A 17,410-nucleotide genomic window follows, 5' to 3' on the forward strand; every position below is an offset into this window, starting at 1 on the left:
TCAGATTTTTAATGGTGACAAATAAAAGATCTTATTTGGTGGGGGCGGGGGGAGGGAGATGGAAGGAGCACAAAGAGTCTTTGTACCAAAAAGATCTGGTCGATGTTCAATCATTTCAGAAGGTAGCAAATGACCAAGAACCAGTAATACTGAAGGAAGAAGTTCAAGTTGCATTGAAGGCACTGGCAAAAAACAAGGCTGCAGGAATTGACAGAATATCAATTGAGATGTTTCAACAAACAGATGCAGCGCTGGAAGTGCTCACTCATCTATGACAAGAAATCTGGAAGACAGCTACCTGGCCAATTGACCATTCCAAAAGAAAGGTGAACCAACAGATCGTGGAAATTATTGAACAATATCTTAATATCACACATAAGTAAAATTTTGTTGAAGGTAATTCAAAAACAGTTGCAGCGACAGGGAACTTCCAGAAATTCAAGCCAGATTCAGAAGAAGACGTGGAACGAGGGATATCGTTCCTGATGTCAGATGGATCTTGGCTGAAAGCAGATAGAATACTAGAAAGATGTTTTTTGTTGTTGTTAGGCACCGTCAAGTCAATTCCAACTCAAAACAACTCCATGTACAACAGAAAGAATGATGTTTACCTGTGTTTTATTGACTGCGTAAAGGTATTCAACATTGTGGATCATAACAGATTATGGATAACATTGGGAAGAATGGGAATTCCAGAACACTTAATTATGCTCATGCGGAACCTGTACATAGCCCAAGAGGCAGTCGTTTAAACGGAACAAGGGGATACTAAGTGGTTTAAAATCAGAAAAGGTGTCCATCAGGGTTGTCTCTTTTCACCACAGTTATTCAATTTTTTCAGCATATTTATGCAGGGCAAACAATCTAAGAAGCTGGACTATACGAAGAAGATTGTGGTATCAGGATTGGAAGAAGACTAATTAACAACCTGCATTATGCAGATGACACAGCCTTGCTTGCTGAAAGCAAAGAGAGCTTGAAGCACTTAGTGATGAAGATCAAAGACTACAGCCTTCAGTATGGATTCCACCACACCATAAAAGAAGACTGAAGAAGAATTGATGCTTTTGGATTATGGGGCTGGTGAAGAATATTGAATATATCATGGACTGCCAGAAGAACAAACAGATGTCTTGGAAGAAGTACAGCCAGAATGCTCCTTAGAAGCGAGGAAGGCATAACTTCGTTTCACGTACTTTGAACATGTTATCAGGAGGAACCAGTCCCTGGCAAGGATACCATGCTTGGTGAAGTGAAAGGTTAGCAGAAAAGAGGAAGACCCTCAACAAGATAGAGGACCTCTGATTTTTAACATTGACTCACTCCAACATGGAAAAACATAAACTTTGTCTCCAAGGAACACAGAACATGAAATCTGAGCAAAAACATTTGATCTTTTTTAAATTAACTCATCCATGGAGAATGGGAGAGGAAACCTTGGCTGTAGTAACCATCGCCACAACACCAACATAATCATAATCATTTTTTTTTTTTTTTTAGCACTTACTGTGTGCCAGGCGCTGTGAAAAGCACTTTATATATACTAACTGAGCTGTAGATCAATCCAGAATACAGAAGTCAGGGAGACAAGAAACAACCAGCAAATGAGACCCTCTAGTGCTGCACAGACTAGACTTAGTCCCAGCACAGGCCCTCAAATGCTGGAGGACAGCTGGACCAGGCCTCCAGGGGGAAGGGGGAGGAAAAGGAAGACGAGGAAGGGAGAGGGAGAGAAAGAGGGAGAAGGACAAGGGACAAGGAAGAAAAGGAAGGAGGAATCCCCCAAATTATTTGGGGGGAATAAAGACCAAACTGATTAAAAAAAAAAAAACCCTATACGAGATGCTGGAAGGCAAGAATCTTCATCTCCATCTCCCTAGAACTTAGCCCAGGGCCTGGTACATTCTGTGTGTATTTGTGTGTATATGTGTGTGTGTGTTTATATCAGTGATAAATTGAAATTAGTTAACCTAAATCAAAAACTCCCAAGTCCCAGATGGAAGGTGTAGTTGCTGTGGGCTGCTCAGAGGAAAGAGTCATTACCCTGGCCTGGTGGTCTAGAAAGGCTCCAGGGAGGAGGTGTGCTTAGCCTGCCTGGCACAGAGCAGGTGCTTCATAAATACTGTTGAGTGAATGAATGAATGGACTTACAAATGAGACACCAACCCTGCCTCCCTTCTTTGCAGCACCTGGGACACTCATGACCATGTCATTATTACACCTGGTGATTTCTTTAACACCCGTCTTCCCTACTGAACAGTCTCCACGAAGCTGGCAAGGACACTGCCTGTATCATGACCATTGAGTCCTCATCACCCAGCCAACCCTGGCACACAGTAAGTTGCTCAACAAATACTCAACAGGGGCAGGAGAGACCTGCACAGGCAGGGTCCTGGGGGTGTGACTGTTTAAAGTGGGTTTGCAATCCAGCTGCCTGTCTTATCCATACCATCCCCCTTGCACACACAGGCACACACCCATACACACACTCTCTCTCTCTCCATTTTCCTTTAATTTCCCAGCTTCCCACCCCAGCACGCCCAGGCTGCTGTGGCACGCCAGGGACACTACTGTGACATGACACACAATGAGAAAACCGTGTGTGTGGCAGCATCGGTTAGAAGAGTGTAGCAGGTAGAGGCTGAGCAAGGCCAATCTGCCGGAGGCTCAGGAATGTCTACCCTGCCCTAGTCTACAACCAGGGCCAAGCAGGTGATCAAACAGTTCTGTCCTGCTGAATCACTAGGCCCAAGCTGACTCAGGACAGAGTGAAGCAAATGCTCTTTTAGGTTCTAGAAGGGTCATCAATCCCTGAAGATACGGAGATGGCGTCCTTCAGGTCAATGTTAATATCCCATTGATAACGTTGTTGTTGTTAGTTGCCATGGAGTCCATTCCCACTCATGGCAACCCTATGTGTGCAAAGTAGAACTGCCCCATAGGGTGTGACCTCAAGGTTTTGACTTTCAGAAGCAGATTGCCCGGCCTGTCTTCCCACGTGCCTCTGGGTGAGTTTGAACCACCAACCTTTCAGCTAGTAGTTGAGCATTTAACAGCAGCCCCCAGGGATTCCTGCGTTGATAATAACACCCCTCATTTTTGTTTTGTGTTTTAATTTTATAAAGGGCCTTCCCCTACATAAATAAAAAAACCAAACCCAGTGCCGCTGAGTCGATTCCAACTCATAGCGATCCTATAGGACAGAATAGAACTGCCCCATAGAGTTTCCAAGGAGCGCCTGGCAGATTCAAACTGCCAACCCTTTGGTTAGCAGCCAGAGCATTTAACCACTACGCCACCAGGGTTTCCTTCCCCTACATAATCTCATTAAATAGCCATTCGGCAACAACAATTTACTGAGCAGCCACTACATGCCAAGCACTGTCCTAAGCACTGGGGATACAGCCACGGACAAGACAGTGAGGTGTCTGCCCTCATTGGAGCATCTAAGGATGGAATCCCACAAGCAAATGTCAACTGACAACTGATCAGCCACAAACGGATGGTATGTAGTCCTATGAGTGCATAATGGGAATCAACCCAGATAGGTAGGTGTGACGACAGTCCAAGACCTGAAGGAGAAATGAGTCCACCAGGTAAAGTGAATGAAGGCCATGCAGGACCAGCCATGTTTCGTTCTGTTATACATAAGGTCACCATGAGTCAGAGCCGTCTGGATGGCAATTAACAACAGCAAAGGGAAAGGGGCACAGAAGAGCATTCTAGCAGAGGGAAGAGCCTGTACGAAGGGCCTGAGGTGGGAGAGAACAGCCCTGTCAGGTAGGCAAGGCCATATTCACATTACCCCCATTTTACAGATGAGGAACGAAAACCCAGAACACTTAGTCAAGGTCACACAGCAGAACTAGGACCAGAACTTAGATTTCTCACTCAAGCCTTGGTATTCTGAAACTCCATGAAGCCCTCCCAGTTCTCAAGGCCCTTTTCCCAGGACTGCCATAGTCCAGGCTGGGATGTCAATGGGAGATAGCAAGAGGGTGGGATCAGGGCTGTTCTCATGAGGTTTTCCAGGCCAGCAAGAAGCAGGAAATGCCAACTATTTCCAGAGAATGCTCACTCTCCCAAGACTGTACAACTCAAGTCAGGGCTGGGGGACCCCAGGAGCTGTCATCCTGGCCCAGCTGCTCTGACTGGCACCTCTGGGGGCTGGGCAAGCACCAAGGCAAGAGGTTTTGCAAGGAACATCTCAGCCCTGGCAGACAGAGCATTGCTGAGTCAGCAGGCACCACACCTCCACTGAGGCTTCTCGGAACCTCACCCCAGCCAGCAGGAAGGGAGGACAGGCTCCTGACCCTGATGACGCCAGCCAAGCCAATATATCATCCAGTTATGTTCAGATAACTAATATTTGTCATGTGCCTACTAAGCGAATTCTCGCCTCCCATGCAGGAGACCAAGGTTCGATTCCTGGCCAGTGCCTCATGCACAGCTACCACCCACCTGTCAGTGGAGACTTGTGTGTCCCTGTGATGCTGAACAGGTTTCAGCAGCGGTTCTAGACTAAGATGGACTAGGAAGAAAGACCTGGCAATTTACTTCCGAAAAACAGTCAGTGAAAACCCTATGGAGCACAACTATCTGATCTGCAACTGATCGTGGGGGTGGCACAGGAATGGGCAGCGTTTCGTTCTGTTGTGCGTGGGGTCGCTGTGAGTCACAACCAACTGGCTGGTTGCTAACAGTAACAACAACCTACTAGCACTGCTCTAAGTACTGGAAAGGTGAGAAGCGGAGGAAGAGCTACAGGTCTTGGTGACCTGGGTGCTGGAGTTGACAAAGTCCAAGTGATCACCTTGGTTTCCAGCCATGACCTCCAGCTCCAGTGATTTAAAAACAAAACACTGGTCAGAGTCAGCAACCCTGCTGTAGTGGATGCTGTAGGGCTCCCTTTGGGTCCCCCTTCAGGGCTGAAGTACTCATTCCTTTAGCTGCTGAGTCTCTTCCCAGGAACTGCCCTAAGGGAGTTGCCTTGCCCAACGTCACACCCCTGCTCCTGCTCCAGGGCAGCTGTATCCAATGATGAGCCGCTGTGGGGGTACAAAAGCCTGGCCCCCTTGCCTGAACGGGGGGCAACTCGGAAGGGCCATTCCAGTTCAGAGCTCCCAGGGGATCAGCTAAGGTTTTTGATGCAACTATACTGCAGTTCAACTTCTCTTTCTGTCCAATTTTGCATTCCTGAGCTGATCAAGAGCACTCTACAGTAAACCTCTTGCAGGCCAATCTTAAAGAGTCTCAGAGTCTGTTTTCCAGAGAACCCAGCCTAAACACCTCCCAAGTGGCATTTTGGAAGCCAGGGAACCCCAACCGGCATCGACTTCTGGGCCAGTGCCATTGGCTTCCAGTCAACCTGTTTCTCAGGGCACATCCTGTTCTTGTGAGAAATAGCCACATGCTGGTTAAGAATGTTGTTGGCTCTGGAGCCAGGCTGCCTGAGTTCGAATCCCAGCTCCACCCTTCTTAGCTATATGACTTTAAGCAAGTCTGTTCTGTTTCTTTGTTTGTCAAGTGGGATTCCATCTCACAGGAAGTTGCGGATTACACGTGTTAATACATACAAAGTCTTTAGCGCATGACCTGTCACTTGGCAAATGCCCTGGACATGGTAGCTCTCAGCTACTGCTGTTTCTGCAAGGTGTAAGCTTGTCTCATCTCTCCTGTAGGGATCACAGTGTGCAGGTCTGTCCCCCAGTGTGCCCAGCACAGCCTGGGCCTGATATTAATTGCCGAGTGGATAGACAGATGGATGAATGCATGCCTGGGTGCCTGGAGTGACACTTAGATGGGTGCTCTTGCTGTTTCACTTTATCCAGTGTTCTAGATGCTTCAGAAGGAAAAACCCTGAGCAGATGGAAGACACTGTTATCTGAACTGTCTGAAATTTGCTTATCACTAATTCAGATCACCTAGGGACATGCCATTTCCATAAATCAACCAACCGCAATAGGCCCACCCCGGCAAAGCATAAAGATGACAATAATAATCATGTGTATTTATGCAGTGCCTTTGTTCTGCAAAGCTCCAACAGTCGACAAGCATTATCTCATTAATCGTACTGCCATCTCTGAAAGGTAGGCAGAGAGCAGGCACCTCTCCCCTTGAATAGGCAGGAAAATAATACTGATAGTAAGAGCAAACACTTATTGATCATTTACTATGTGCTGGGCACCATTTCGGAAACCCTGGTGGTGTAGTGGTTAAGTGCTACGGCTGCTAAGCAAAGGGTAGGCAGTTTGAATCCACCAGGCGCTCCTTGGAAACTCTATGGGGCAGTTATACTCTGTCCTATAGGGTCGCTAGGAGTCGGAATCGACTCAATGACACTGGGTTTGGTTTTTTTGGTTTGGGCACCATTTCAAGTGTTTTATAAATATTAACTCACATTTAACTCTGGGAGGTAGTTACTATTGTTATAGATGATGAAATCAGAATCTAGAGAGGTTCAGGAATTTGTCCAAGGTCACCCAGCCTGCAAGGAGAGGAAGGAGGAGTCTCTCCCTGGCTCTAGAGTCTACTACATGCTTCATCTCTGCACCCTGCTGGCTCCCAAAACACAATGCACAGAGACAAATGCAAAAGTCAGACTCTGACAGAAAATACCACGTGAGGGTCTCAGGTCAGCCATACTGCAGGGTGAGGGGTGAGCATTATACACTGTGACTTCAGGAGTGGGTTTGTGCCCCAAAAGTGGCACTCACTTGTTGGCTGATTTTGCCCTTTGCTTGAGGGCAAAAAACCAAGAGGCACAAAGTAAGCTATTACAGTCATTGGAACCTTACGTAGCTTGAGTGAGTTTCAGAAAAGGTCTTGACGTGGAGTCGGGAAGAACATAAGGGAACAGTTAGAAATGGAGGGCGATGGTGCCATCAAGGGGGTGAAGGGTGTCAGAATACAGACACACACAAGCGTACCTTTTGTCCATCTCAAGGACCCTCCCACCTTACTAAGTAAGACTCTGGGCAGCAGCTCCAAAGATGTTTCTAAAAAGGAGTCAAATCCCACCATGCCCCTGCTTAAACCTTCCAGTGTCTTTCCACCCAAACCCCTTGCCTCCAGGGACTAGCCCCTACATGACCAGTCCTGGCCTACCAGTACCAGTTACCACTGAGTCAACTCCAACTCACGGTGACTCCTTGTGAGTCAGAGTAGAACTGTGCTCCACAGGGTTTTCAATGGCTAATTTAGATAGCCAGGCCTTTCTTCCGAGGTGCCTCTGGGTAGACTTGAACCTCCAACTTTTTAGTTAGCAGCCAAGCTCATTAATTATTTGCACCACCCAGGGACTCCGGTCTGGCCTACCTTTCCAAAATCCTCCTCCCCCTCCCCGAGTATGTTCCCAACTCAGTGATTCTTTTGGACCCTCGAACACACCAAGCTCATTCCAGATAAATCACCTCCTCTGGGATGCCCTCCCTGGATGCCCAACCTGAGAGAGCCTGGTTACTCTCCAGCCATCCCTATCCTAATTCTTGTTGATCTTGTTTATTTATTCACACATTATTTTCTGTCCTAATTAGAATGTAAGCCCCTGCCAGGGCGTGGTTCATGTCTGACTTGGTCACGACCATATCCCCAGCCCTTCATACAGTAGGCTGCTCCACAAATATCTGTTGAAGGAATTATAATAATGAACACTTATACAGTACCCATTACACCCTGCTGAGGTGGATCCCATTATTAGCCCCATTTCACAGATGAGGTTAATTAACTTGCCTGAAGTCACAAAGCCAGTAAAGGAGTGAGTCTGGGCTTGAACCAGGTGGTCTGGCTGCTACGTCCATGCTCCACACCCCACTGTAGTCCGAATGGCTCTCCCTGCCTGAGGATATGTCCCCAGCTCCTTTAAACGACAAAGGAAGCTCTCGGTAATCGGACTCAATCCCCTTTCCAGCCTCATCTCTCGCCATTCCCTACACACTAAGCTCCAACCTTGGGAAATTTTCCAGAAGACCCTGCCTTCTCTCGTCCCCCAGATTTGCCCTTGCTGTTTTCCACCTGGAGCTCTCATCTTTCTTGACAACTTCTCCACCCCTCTAAGGTTCCAGCTCAGCCAGCCTCCTTAGGAAGCCTCTTCAGACCCCTCAGACGGGAGCTGGGTGCCTCCTGCGCATCCCCTCAGCACCCCACACTTTCCCTGTTCTTAGACATTCTGGTGGGCACATGAAGTTACATGGCCCACACCCATTTGTTTCTTTCAACAAATATTTATTATGAGCCTACTCAGTATCCAGCACTTCTGAAGTCTCCAGCCACGCAGGGCTTACTTTCTAGAGGGACTGACAGCCAATAAATAAAGCAAACAAACAATACAATGTTAGGGAGAATAATGACGACAAAGGCAGAGTAGAGGGAACCCCCGCCCCCCAAAAAAACCCAAACCCATTGGTATAGAGTCGATTCTGACTCATAGCGACCCTATAAGACAGAGTAGAACTGCCCCATACGGCTTGCTAGGAGTGCCTGGTAGATTTGAACTGCTGACCTTTTTGGTTAGCAGCCAAACTCTTAATCACTACGAGCAACCAGAGGGAAAGAGAGTAATGGAATTTAGGACTCTTTTAGATGAGATGGTCAAGGAAAGCTGTGCATTCAGTAGACCAGGTGCCCAAATATTTTTGATCTCACACACACACACACACACACACACAAACACACACACGCACGCACCATTGCTGTTGAGTCAATTCCGACTCATAGCGAGCCCAGAGGGCAGGGTAGGGTTTCCCACAGGGTTTCCAAGGAGTGGCTGGTGACTACCAACCTTTTGGTTAGCAGCCGAGCTCTTAACCACTGCACCGTTTTATACTAAGGAAGAGGCATTATTATCCTGCTTTTTATTGTGGTAAAAATGTATCTAACAAAATATTTGCCAGTTTAACAATTTTTCCATGTACAATATGTTAATCTTGTTGCACAACCATCAACACTATCCTTTTCCAAATTATTCTACCACGATTAATAGGAGCTCAGTGCCTTCTAAGTAATGACTCCCGTTTCCTCCTCCATCACTTCCGCTGCTGTTGTTGGCGGGTGCCATTGAGTGATCCTGACTCACAGCGACCCTGTGAGACAGGGTAGAACTGCCCCATAGGGTTTTCCAGGCTGTAATCTTTATGGAGGGGCCCTGGTGGCACAGTCATTGAAGCGCTCAGCTCCAAACCAAAAGATCAGTGATTCGAACCCACCAGCTGCTCTGCGGGAGAAAGACGTGGCAGTCTGCTTCCATAAAGACTACAGCTTTGGAAACCCTGTGGGGCAGTTGTACTCTATCCTATAGGGTCACTGAGTTGGAACTGATTCCCCGGTAGTGGGTTTTTGTTAATCTTTAAGGGAGCGGATCAGCAGGTCTTTCTCCCGTGGAGCCATTGGGTGGGTTGGAACTACCAACCTTCCAGTTAGCAGCCGAGCATTTAACCATTGTACTACCAGCGCTCCTTCCCACCTCTGACAACCACTAATAAACCTTGTTCTCTATGTATTTGGCACACCCCTGCAATTCTTCAGCATAACCCCTCTGTGTGTGAATATGACTTTCTTTACAGATTGCACTTAACACTGACGTGCTACTACACTATATAGCTCATTATAAAGTGCACACAAGGTAAAGAAACACTAAAAGGATGAGAAACAATAAACAGGAAGATATGTTCTAGAACTTTCTCCCTGCTCTGGGTACATCATCCTGCACTCTTGTGCATGCACCCTCATTTGGGGACTACTGTGCCAGCCTGTCAGCTTAGCTCAGTGTTAAAAGAAAAAAATGCAAACAAAGAAACAAGGCCACTCCCTGTTCCTAACTGATTACATACAGCAGGCTCTCATGGATAATTTGTCAAATGACTCAGGGCATGGTGTTCAGTAAACGCTAGGTAAGTCAGCTTCAGACAGGTCATTTCCTACTTCTGGGACTCAGTTTTCCCATCTGTAAATACAGGGTGTGGTCTAAATCCCCCATGGCCTTCCTTGACTTGACAACTAATGAATCCCTGAAGCTGCACAAGCACAGACACCGGGTTCAAGTTCATTTACCCTGAACCGTACCATTGTTCTCTGGCCAAGAGGGTAGCTGACTCAGGTGTGTTGCAATGTGCAGCCAAGTTCTGGGGTGGGCTGGGCTTTCATTTGCTGGTCTTTTATTGATTTTCCCGGTTTATACACGGAAAAAAAAATACAAACAAAGAAACAAAGGCACCCCATCCCCAATCCCCGTAAATTATGCAGAGATTCAGGAGGGTAATGAAAACCATAAAGCATTCACCGAGATAACAGATCCCAATCTTCCATAATCTTTGGTGAGAAAACACAAAACAGCAGGCCAATGACACTCATTCATAAATACCAGGTCTGTTTACTGGCGTGCAGTTCAGAGCACGTTTGCTGGTGCTGAGAATGCTTTTTGTTGTTGGGCGCCCCAGGAATTAAGGGTAGGCCCTTTAAGGGTCGAAGATGAATCACAGCATCTCCCAACGACAGGCGCCTGTGAATTCTGTTCCATTCTAAGGTAGTTAGGAGCCCTGGTGGTGCAGTGGTTAAGCACTCAGCTGCTAACTGAAAGATGAGAGGTTCAAACCCACCAACCGCTCGGCAGGAGAAAGATGCGGCAGCTTACTCCCGTGAAGATTTACAGCCTTGGAAACCCTATGGGGCAGTTCTACTTTGTCCCATAAGGTCTCTATGAGTCAGAATCGATTCAACAGCAAAGAGTATAAGGCAGTTAGGTGGGGGCCGCTCTAATTCCTTCTGGACTGCAGCCAGACTCAATAATATTGTGAGACATTAGGGTGGATGCAAGTAAGCCCGTTGTTCAGTTAAGGAAACTGAGGCTCAGAGAAATTAACTTGTTCCAGAGCTACACTGCTTAAAGGAGGGAATTCAAGACAAAGCCAAGGCTTCCTGGGGGCCCTCCCATTGATCCTCATTCTCCTGAAAGGCTCTGTAAGTTTCTCAAGGTCGGGCCAGTCTTCACATCTATCTCCCTCTGCCCTGGCACAAGGTTTTGCTGGTGGTCGGTGACGACTAATATTGAGGAAGGAAGAAAGGAAGTGAGAAGAGAAGTGATAGAGAGACACAGTGGCCGGGGCGCTGGGGTGCGGAGGGGAATTCAATCCATGACTTGTCCAAGACCACGGAGTTGGTTCCTGATGCAGCCAACACTGAGAACAATGCCAACAACGACTGTATGCAGAGCCTTTACTCTGCACTGGAGGCCCTGGGTGGTGCGAACTGTTAACATGATTGGTTACTAACCAAAAAGTTGGAGGTTCAGATCTACCCAGGGTCACCTCTGAAGAAAGGCCTGCTGATCTACTTCCGAAAAATCAGCCATTAAAAACCAAATGGAGTACCATTCTACCCTGACACACATGGGGCCGCCATGAGTTGGAACTGACTCGACGGGAACTGGTTTGGGGTTTTACGCTGCACCTGATGGAAATACCACTGCTTTAAGTGCAATGTGTAATATACTCTTCCAAAAACCCTTTGGGCAGGCACTATTATTATCCCCATTATACAGAAGGGGGAACGGAGGCTCAGAGAGGTTCAGTAATTTGCTCAAGGTCACTCAGCAGGTAGGTAGTAAATCTAGGATGTCAGCTATGACAGCTCAGGTGCTTAACCACCACCCCAGACAGCCTGTTGTTGGAATCAGAAATCAGACTGTATTTCTTCCGGCACCTCTGCTATTCCGCAGTATAAGAGCTGGAGCGGGTCTCACACCAGGTGGAGGCAGCATCCCGGTGACTCCTGTTTTACAGTCTTCTGGGAAACCCCAACCTGTCTGTGGGACAAAGCACAGAGCCAAAGGCCAGCCAGAGGATATTTTCACAAGTGACAAAAGGCCCCCTCTCATTCTCAGAGGTGGAAGGAACCAGCACAGTTGTAGATTTGGGTACGATTGGCCAGGAGGGCCTGTGAAGGGGTAATGGAGGGAAGGGAGGCCAGTGTGTGGAGGTGGAACCAGGAAGGGGAATGAGGGTCTGGTAAGTGGTCCTGTCATGGTGTCAAGATGGGAACCAAAAAGATGGAAAGGTGGTCCTTCCCAGCTGAGAAGCTTTAAGAAAACCAGCTATGCCATCAAATAGCCCTGGCTCCACCACTTACTTGCTGTGAGACCTTTGACAAATTTCTTACCCTCTCAGATCCTCAGGCCCTCATCTGAAATGGGGATAATAATAGTACCTACTTTCCAGGGTTGTTTTAAGGATCAAATAAAATAACGCATATAAATGGCTTTAAGCACAGGGCCCATGGTAAGCACTCAGTTAGTAGTAGCAACTGGCGATGGCGGTGTGGTCATGCTAAATGAAGCGTAGACTAGGAGGAGGCAAACTCTGAGCAGACATGTCCAAGAGAGAACAATCACATCACCTCCTTGTCATTAAGTGACGTGAGGTTAACAGACCATGTCTGAAGACAACCAAGCCAAAGAAAGTGGTTAAGTGACATGCCTGAGGCTGACTCACAAGTGTTTTCTGGGCAGGGGCCCTGGCTGAATCATCTGATATCCCAGTCCCTGGCATCAACTTTGCACAAAGTGGGGCTCCATTTATGTTTGAGAAATTTACAAAGGACTGTGTCTCCTTAAGACCGTAATGAGATTATATTCCCTAATTTCTCCCTTTTCTGAGTTCTCTTTTACTTCCTTCCCCACTGGTTCACTTATCTTCATTCCACACTTCTTGAGCATCTTTTGAGTGCTGTGGTCCTTTTGGAAACTAGGAGAGGTATTAAAAGAAGATTGCTACAGACAGGGCTATAATTGAAACAACCAGACTTAAACATTGAACAACCAAAACATGAATTATTTATCACACCTGGCCACAGGCTACTGCCTATCTAGAACAAGGTCTTCTCCTTACCCGTGTGGGCTCTGTGTGAAATCTTAAATGGGTAATCCCATTCCTACCTGTCTCATTCCCAAATCATCGAGTCCTCTACAAGCATTTGCCCAAGAAGACCATAATGTGGGCTTACAGCTGCTTTGTTGTTGTTAATTGCCACCAAGTCAATTCTGGCCTACAGCCATTCCATGTGTACAGTGTAGAACTGCTCCATAGAGTCTTTAAGGCTGTGACTTTTCGGAAGCAGATTGCCAGGCCTGTCTTCTAAGGCGCCTCTGGGTGGGTATGACCCTCCAACCTTTCAGCTAGTAGTCGAGCACTTAACCATTTGTGCCACAAAGAGTTATTCATCTAACCAGTGGAATATCACCACTCAGAAACATAGTGAGAAATCAACCCTGAATCTGACACCTGAAAAGCCCTCTATCTCGTGATTACTTGTTGTTATTGCTGGGTGCCATGTTGTTTTTGACTCACAGTGACTCTGTGTTACAAAGTAGGACTACCCCATAGGGTTTTGTAGGTTGTAATCTTTACAAAAGCAGATCTCCAGGTCTTTCTCCCATACAGTGGCTGAGTGGGTTGAACCACTATCCTATCAGTTAGCTGCTGAGCACTTCTTAACCGTTTGCACCGCCAGGGTTCCTTTGGTCATCACTACTGATTAGCATCTCTAAGCAGTACATGCTGCCCCTCCAGGACCCAAGGTACCGCCACAGGAATCCCGAGGAAAGTCCACTGGGCAAGCAGGTTGGTTTCCCCAAGAAGCAGAGGAAGAGATGGAGATTAGCACGCAGAGGTACTCTAGGAAGTGCTCTTGGGATTCACACCCGTGTAAGGGAAGGACGAGTAGCAGGACTGGGCAGCAGGAGAAGGTGGGCTGTGATGATGCTGCAGCTGAGACCACTAGCACTCTGGAGTTGGAATGACCCTTCAGAGTGGTCCTGAGTCAGTGCTCAGGGACTGGGCACCCCCACACCAATCAGTCGCTGGATGGGGACTGCCTAGAAAGGGGTGTGACCTCAGGCCAGGTGTTCTCTTCAGCAGATTTCCAAAGAGGGCTAAGAGGTGCGGACTGTGTCAGCAGCACCTGTAAGAGCTGGGGGGAGCATCCTGCAGTCCTGAAGGGGGATCTGGGCCACGTATCTCATGTCCATGACAGTCCAGGTGGCAGCCACTGACTCTTTCTCCATTGAAAAATAGAAAAGCACAGGGCAGTGGTTGAGATAGGCTCTGGAGTCAGGCAGGCCTGGGGCCAAATGGAGATTCTGCCTCTTAAGCCTCTAAGCCCCTCACCTGTAAAATGGGTGCCCTAGTAGTATCTCAGGAAACCCTGGTGGCGTAGTGGTTAAGTGCTGCGGCTGCTAACCAAAGGGTCGGCAGTTCAAATCTGCCAGGTACTCCTTGGAAACTCTATGGGGCAGTTCTACTCTGTCCTATAGGGTCGCTATGAGTTGGAATTGACTCGACGGCACTGGGAGTAGTATCTCAGGCTCCCTGGGTGGTGCTAACAGTTTGCACTCAACTAGTAATTTGCGGTGCGATGGATCACTTTTATATGGCCTTTCTCATCGCGGTCTTGTAACGCCCACCAAAGACTGGGTGGGACTATGCAAATAAGGTACTTATAGCCCACCAAGGATATTAGACAGCTTGCTAATAATACAAATAAGGTGCATGGAGATTTGCAGAGGTGAGACCATGCAAATGAGGTATATGGGACCCTAACAAGGGGATTGGTCAGTTTTGCCATCCTACTAGGATTAAAAGAGAACAAATCTTGGGGGTGGGGGGACTTCATAACTCTCAAGGAAGAAGAGCTGGGGATGGAGCTCATCCTTTGGACCTGGGATTCCTGCAATGAGAATCTGCTAGACCCAAGAGACAGAGAGAGAGAGAGCTGTAACACTGGAAATGGCGGGAGATGGTGAGAAGCAGCGACAGAGAGATGAAGGTAGCAGAAGCAGCAGAACCAGGAGACCAGCAGGAGATGGTGCAGCAGGCTTCCCAGCCCACAGAACAAGAAAGCTGAGCGTCTTCAGGCAGGAGACTTGCTGGTGGAGTAGGGTGCTTCTGGGCACTTGGTGGAGCTAGGCTTGCAGACCCATGGAGCTAGAAACCTGAGTGCTTTTGGGTCAAGGCTTGCTGGTGGAGTGAGGTGCCCCCAGGCGTTTACTGGTGGAGCTAAAGAGCTTTGTAACACTTGCCTGAGCAGGGCAGAGACCAGGCCCAGGAGCCGAGGGCCAGAGAGAGCCTTGCCTGCAGGCATGGCTAAGAAGAGGCTACCCTGTATCCTGAGTCACTTCTGATCCTGAATTGTAACCTGTTGTTATTATTAGATGCCATTGAATCGGTTCTAACTTATAGTGACCCTCTGTACGTACAACAGAATGAAACACAGCCCGGTCCTTCGCCATCCTCACAATCATTGCTGGGCTTGAGCCCATTGTTATAGCCACTGTGCCAATCCATCTCATTGAGGACCTTCCTCTCCTTTGCTGACCCCCTACTTTACCAAGCATGATGTCCTTCTCCAGGCACTGGTCCCTCCTGATAACATGTCCAAAGTAAGCAAGACAAAGTCTTGCCATCCTCACTTCTAAGGAGCACTCTGGCTGTACTTCTTTCGGGACAGATTTGTTAAACACTAGATGAGGCCAAAAAGACTGAACCTTCTCCCTAAGTCAGTTACTTTCTCCATCCCAAAGGACTCACTCAGGACCCAAGAGAGAAAACAGTCACAACTGAACACAAAAGACTGAGGGATGGTCATATAATTCACTGTGGAGAGAAACGGCAACTAAAAGTTTTAACTGGGTGGTGCCTGCAAAAAAAAAAAAAGGCGGGGAGGGGAGGTTTGGGGCCAGAAGCAAAGAAGCCACTAGCTTTAGCCCATCTTACTCAGCCAAGGGCCCAGAAAGCAGATGCGTCCCTGGGGGTTGCGTATGTACATTAAGCATCAGCTCTGCGGCAGGGCAGCCATGAATCCCTGTCCCAGCAGGCCGAGGGGAGCCTAGGCTGTGGGGAGGAAGGCAGCCCCTTTGGAAACTGTCAAGGATGAGAATCCTGAGGAAAAGTGCCTCCCCCAAACCCACCCAACCTGGGCTTCAGTGGCAAGGGTCTCAGCCCAGGAGAGCAAGGGGTGGGGGTGGGGAGGAAGTGAACAAGGCCTCAGAACCCACAGCCGCAGGGGCAGGGGGAAGTCGTTCACAACTCGGGCCTGGCGAATGTCAGCAGCAGCAGAGGGAAGGAGGGAATGTAGGTTAGACATCTAGGGCAGTTCTCAAGCAGATAACCTGCGTGGCCTGTGTCTGCCAGGAAGTCCAGCAGGGGCTATGAGATGTAGGAAGTCGAAAAGGCAGAGGACCAGGCAGGCCTCACAGCCTGCGATTTGGCAAAGGAGCAGAGGTGGAGAAAAAAAGGACCACTCCGATGAAGAAAAGAAGGGGTGCTGGGGAGGGAGACTGAGAGGCAGCAGCTGCCACTAGCCCCCTCCTATGCCCACTCCTACAGCAAAAAGCAGGGCTAAGTGATTGTTATGGATTGAATTGTGTCCCCCCAAAAAGGTATGCTGAAGTCCTAACGCCCGTACCTGTGAATGTGACTTCGTTTGGAAATAGGGTTTTTCTTTTTTTACAAATCGAGTTAGGCGAGGTCATACCGGAGTAGGGTGGGTCCTAATCCCAGTCCCTCTGAGTGGTGTTTTACAAAAGTAGAGAACAGATATCCAAATGGTGCCACACAGGGAGGAGTCAGCATGCCAGGGTTCATCTACAAGCTAAGGGACACCAAGAAACGCCTGGTGCTACCAGGAGGGATCCTCCATTAGAGCCATGGAGAGAGAGCACAGCCCTGCCAATAGCCTGAATTCACATTTCTGTCCTCCAGAACTATGAGACAATGAATTTCTGTTCTCTGAAGCCATCCACCTTGTGGTATTTTGTTTCGGCAGCCCTCGGAAACTATACAAAACCAAAGCCAGATGCCATCAAGTAGGCTCTGACTCATGGTGACCCTGTGTGTATCAGAGTAGCACTGTGCTTCACAGGGTTTTCAATGGCTGGTTTTCCAGAAGTTGATCCAGGCCTTTTTCCACAAGGTGCCTCTGGGTGGACTCGAACCTCCAACCTTTCCATTAGCAGTGAGCACCAAAGGAGGTGCTTCACCGTTTGTACCACTCAGGACTTCCCAGGAAATTAGGACAGTGATAAAGGAGTTGAGCATCCCTTCCTACCGTAGTTACCCAGCGGCCCCTCGGGCTCACCCAGCATGTGCTGGTAATTCTACTAGGAAGTGCCCTTCGCCAGAATGAATGCTTCCCTCCCCTGCTTCCTGTGCACTGCGCCTGGTTTCCACTCCAGCATTTACCCTGTCTGACTGTTCATTCAGTTGTTCCACAGAAACTTACTGAGCATGAATAAGGCTGGGCTGGGGGCAGTGACAAGAAACCCTGGTGGCACAGTGGTTAAGGGCCCAGCTGTGAACTGAATCTGTGGGAGAAAGATGTCGCAGCCTGCTCCTGTAAAGATTTACAACCTTGGAAACCCTAT

General features: G+C 48.2%; 1 protein-coding gene across 1 annotated transcript in view; it reads right to left on the reverse strand.

The window, feature by feature from the left end:
* Positions 1–17,410, reverse strand: part of ABTB3 (ankyrin repeat and BTB domain containing 3) — a 369,910-nt gene that overhangs the window by 274,921 nt on the left and 77,579 nt on the right. The window lies entirely within an intron of this gene.

Source organism: Loxodonta africana, chromosome 4, assembly GCF_030014295.1.
Source record: "Loxodonta africana isolate mLoxAfr1 chromosome 4, mLoxAfr1.hap2, whole genome shotgun sequence".
NCBI classification, from domain to species: Eukaryota; Metazoa; Chordata; class Mammalia; order Proboscidea; family Elephantidae; genus Loxodonta; species Loxodonta africana.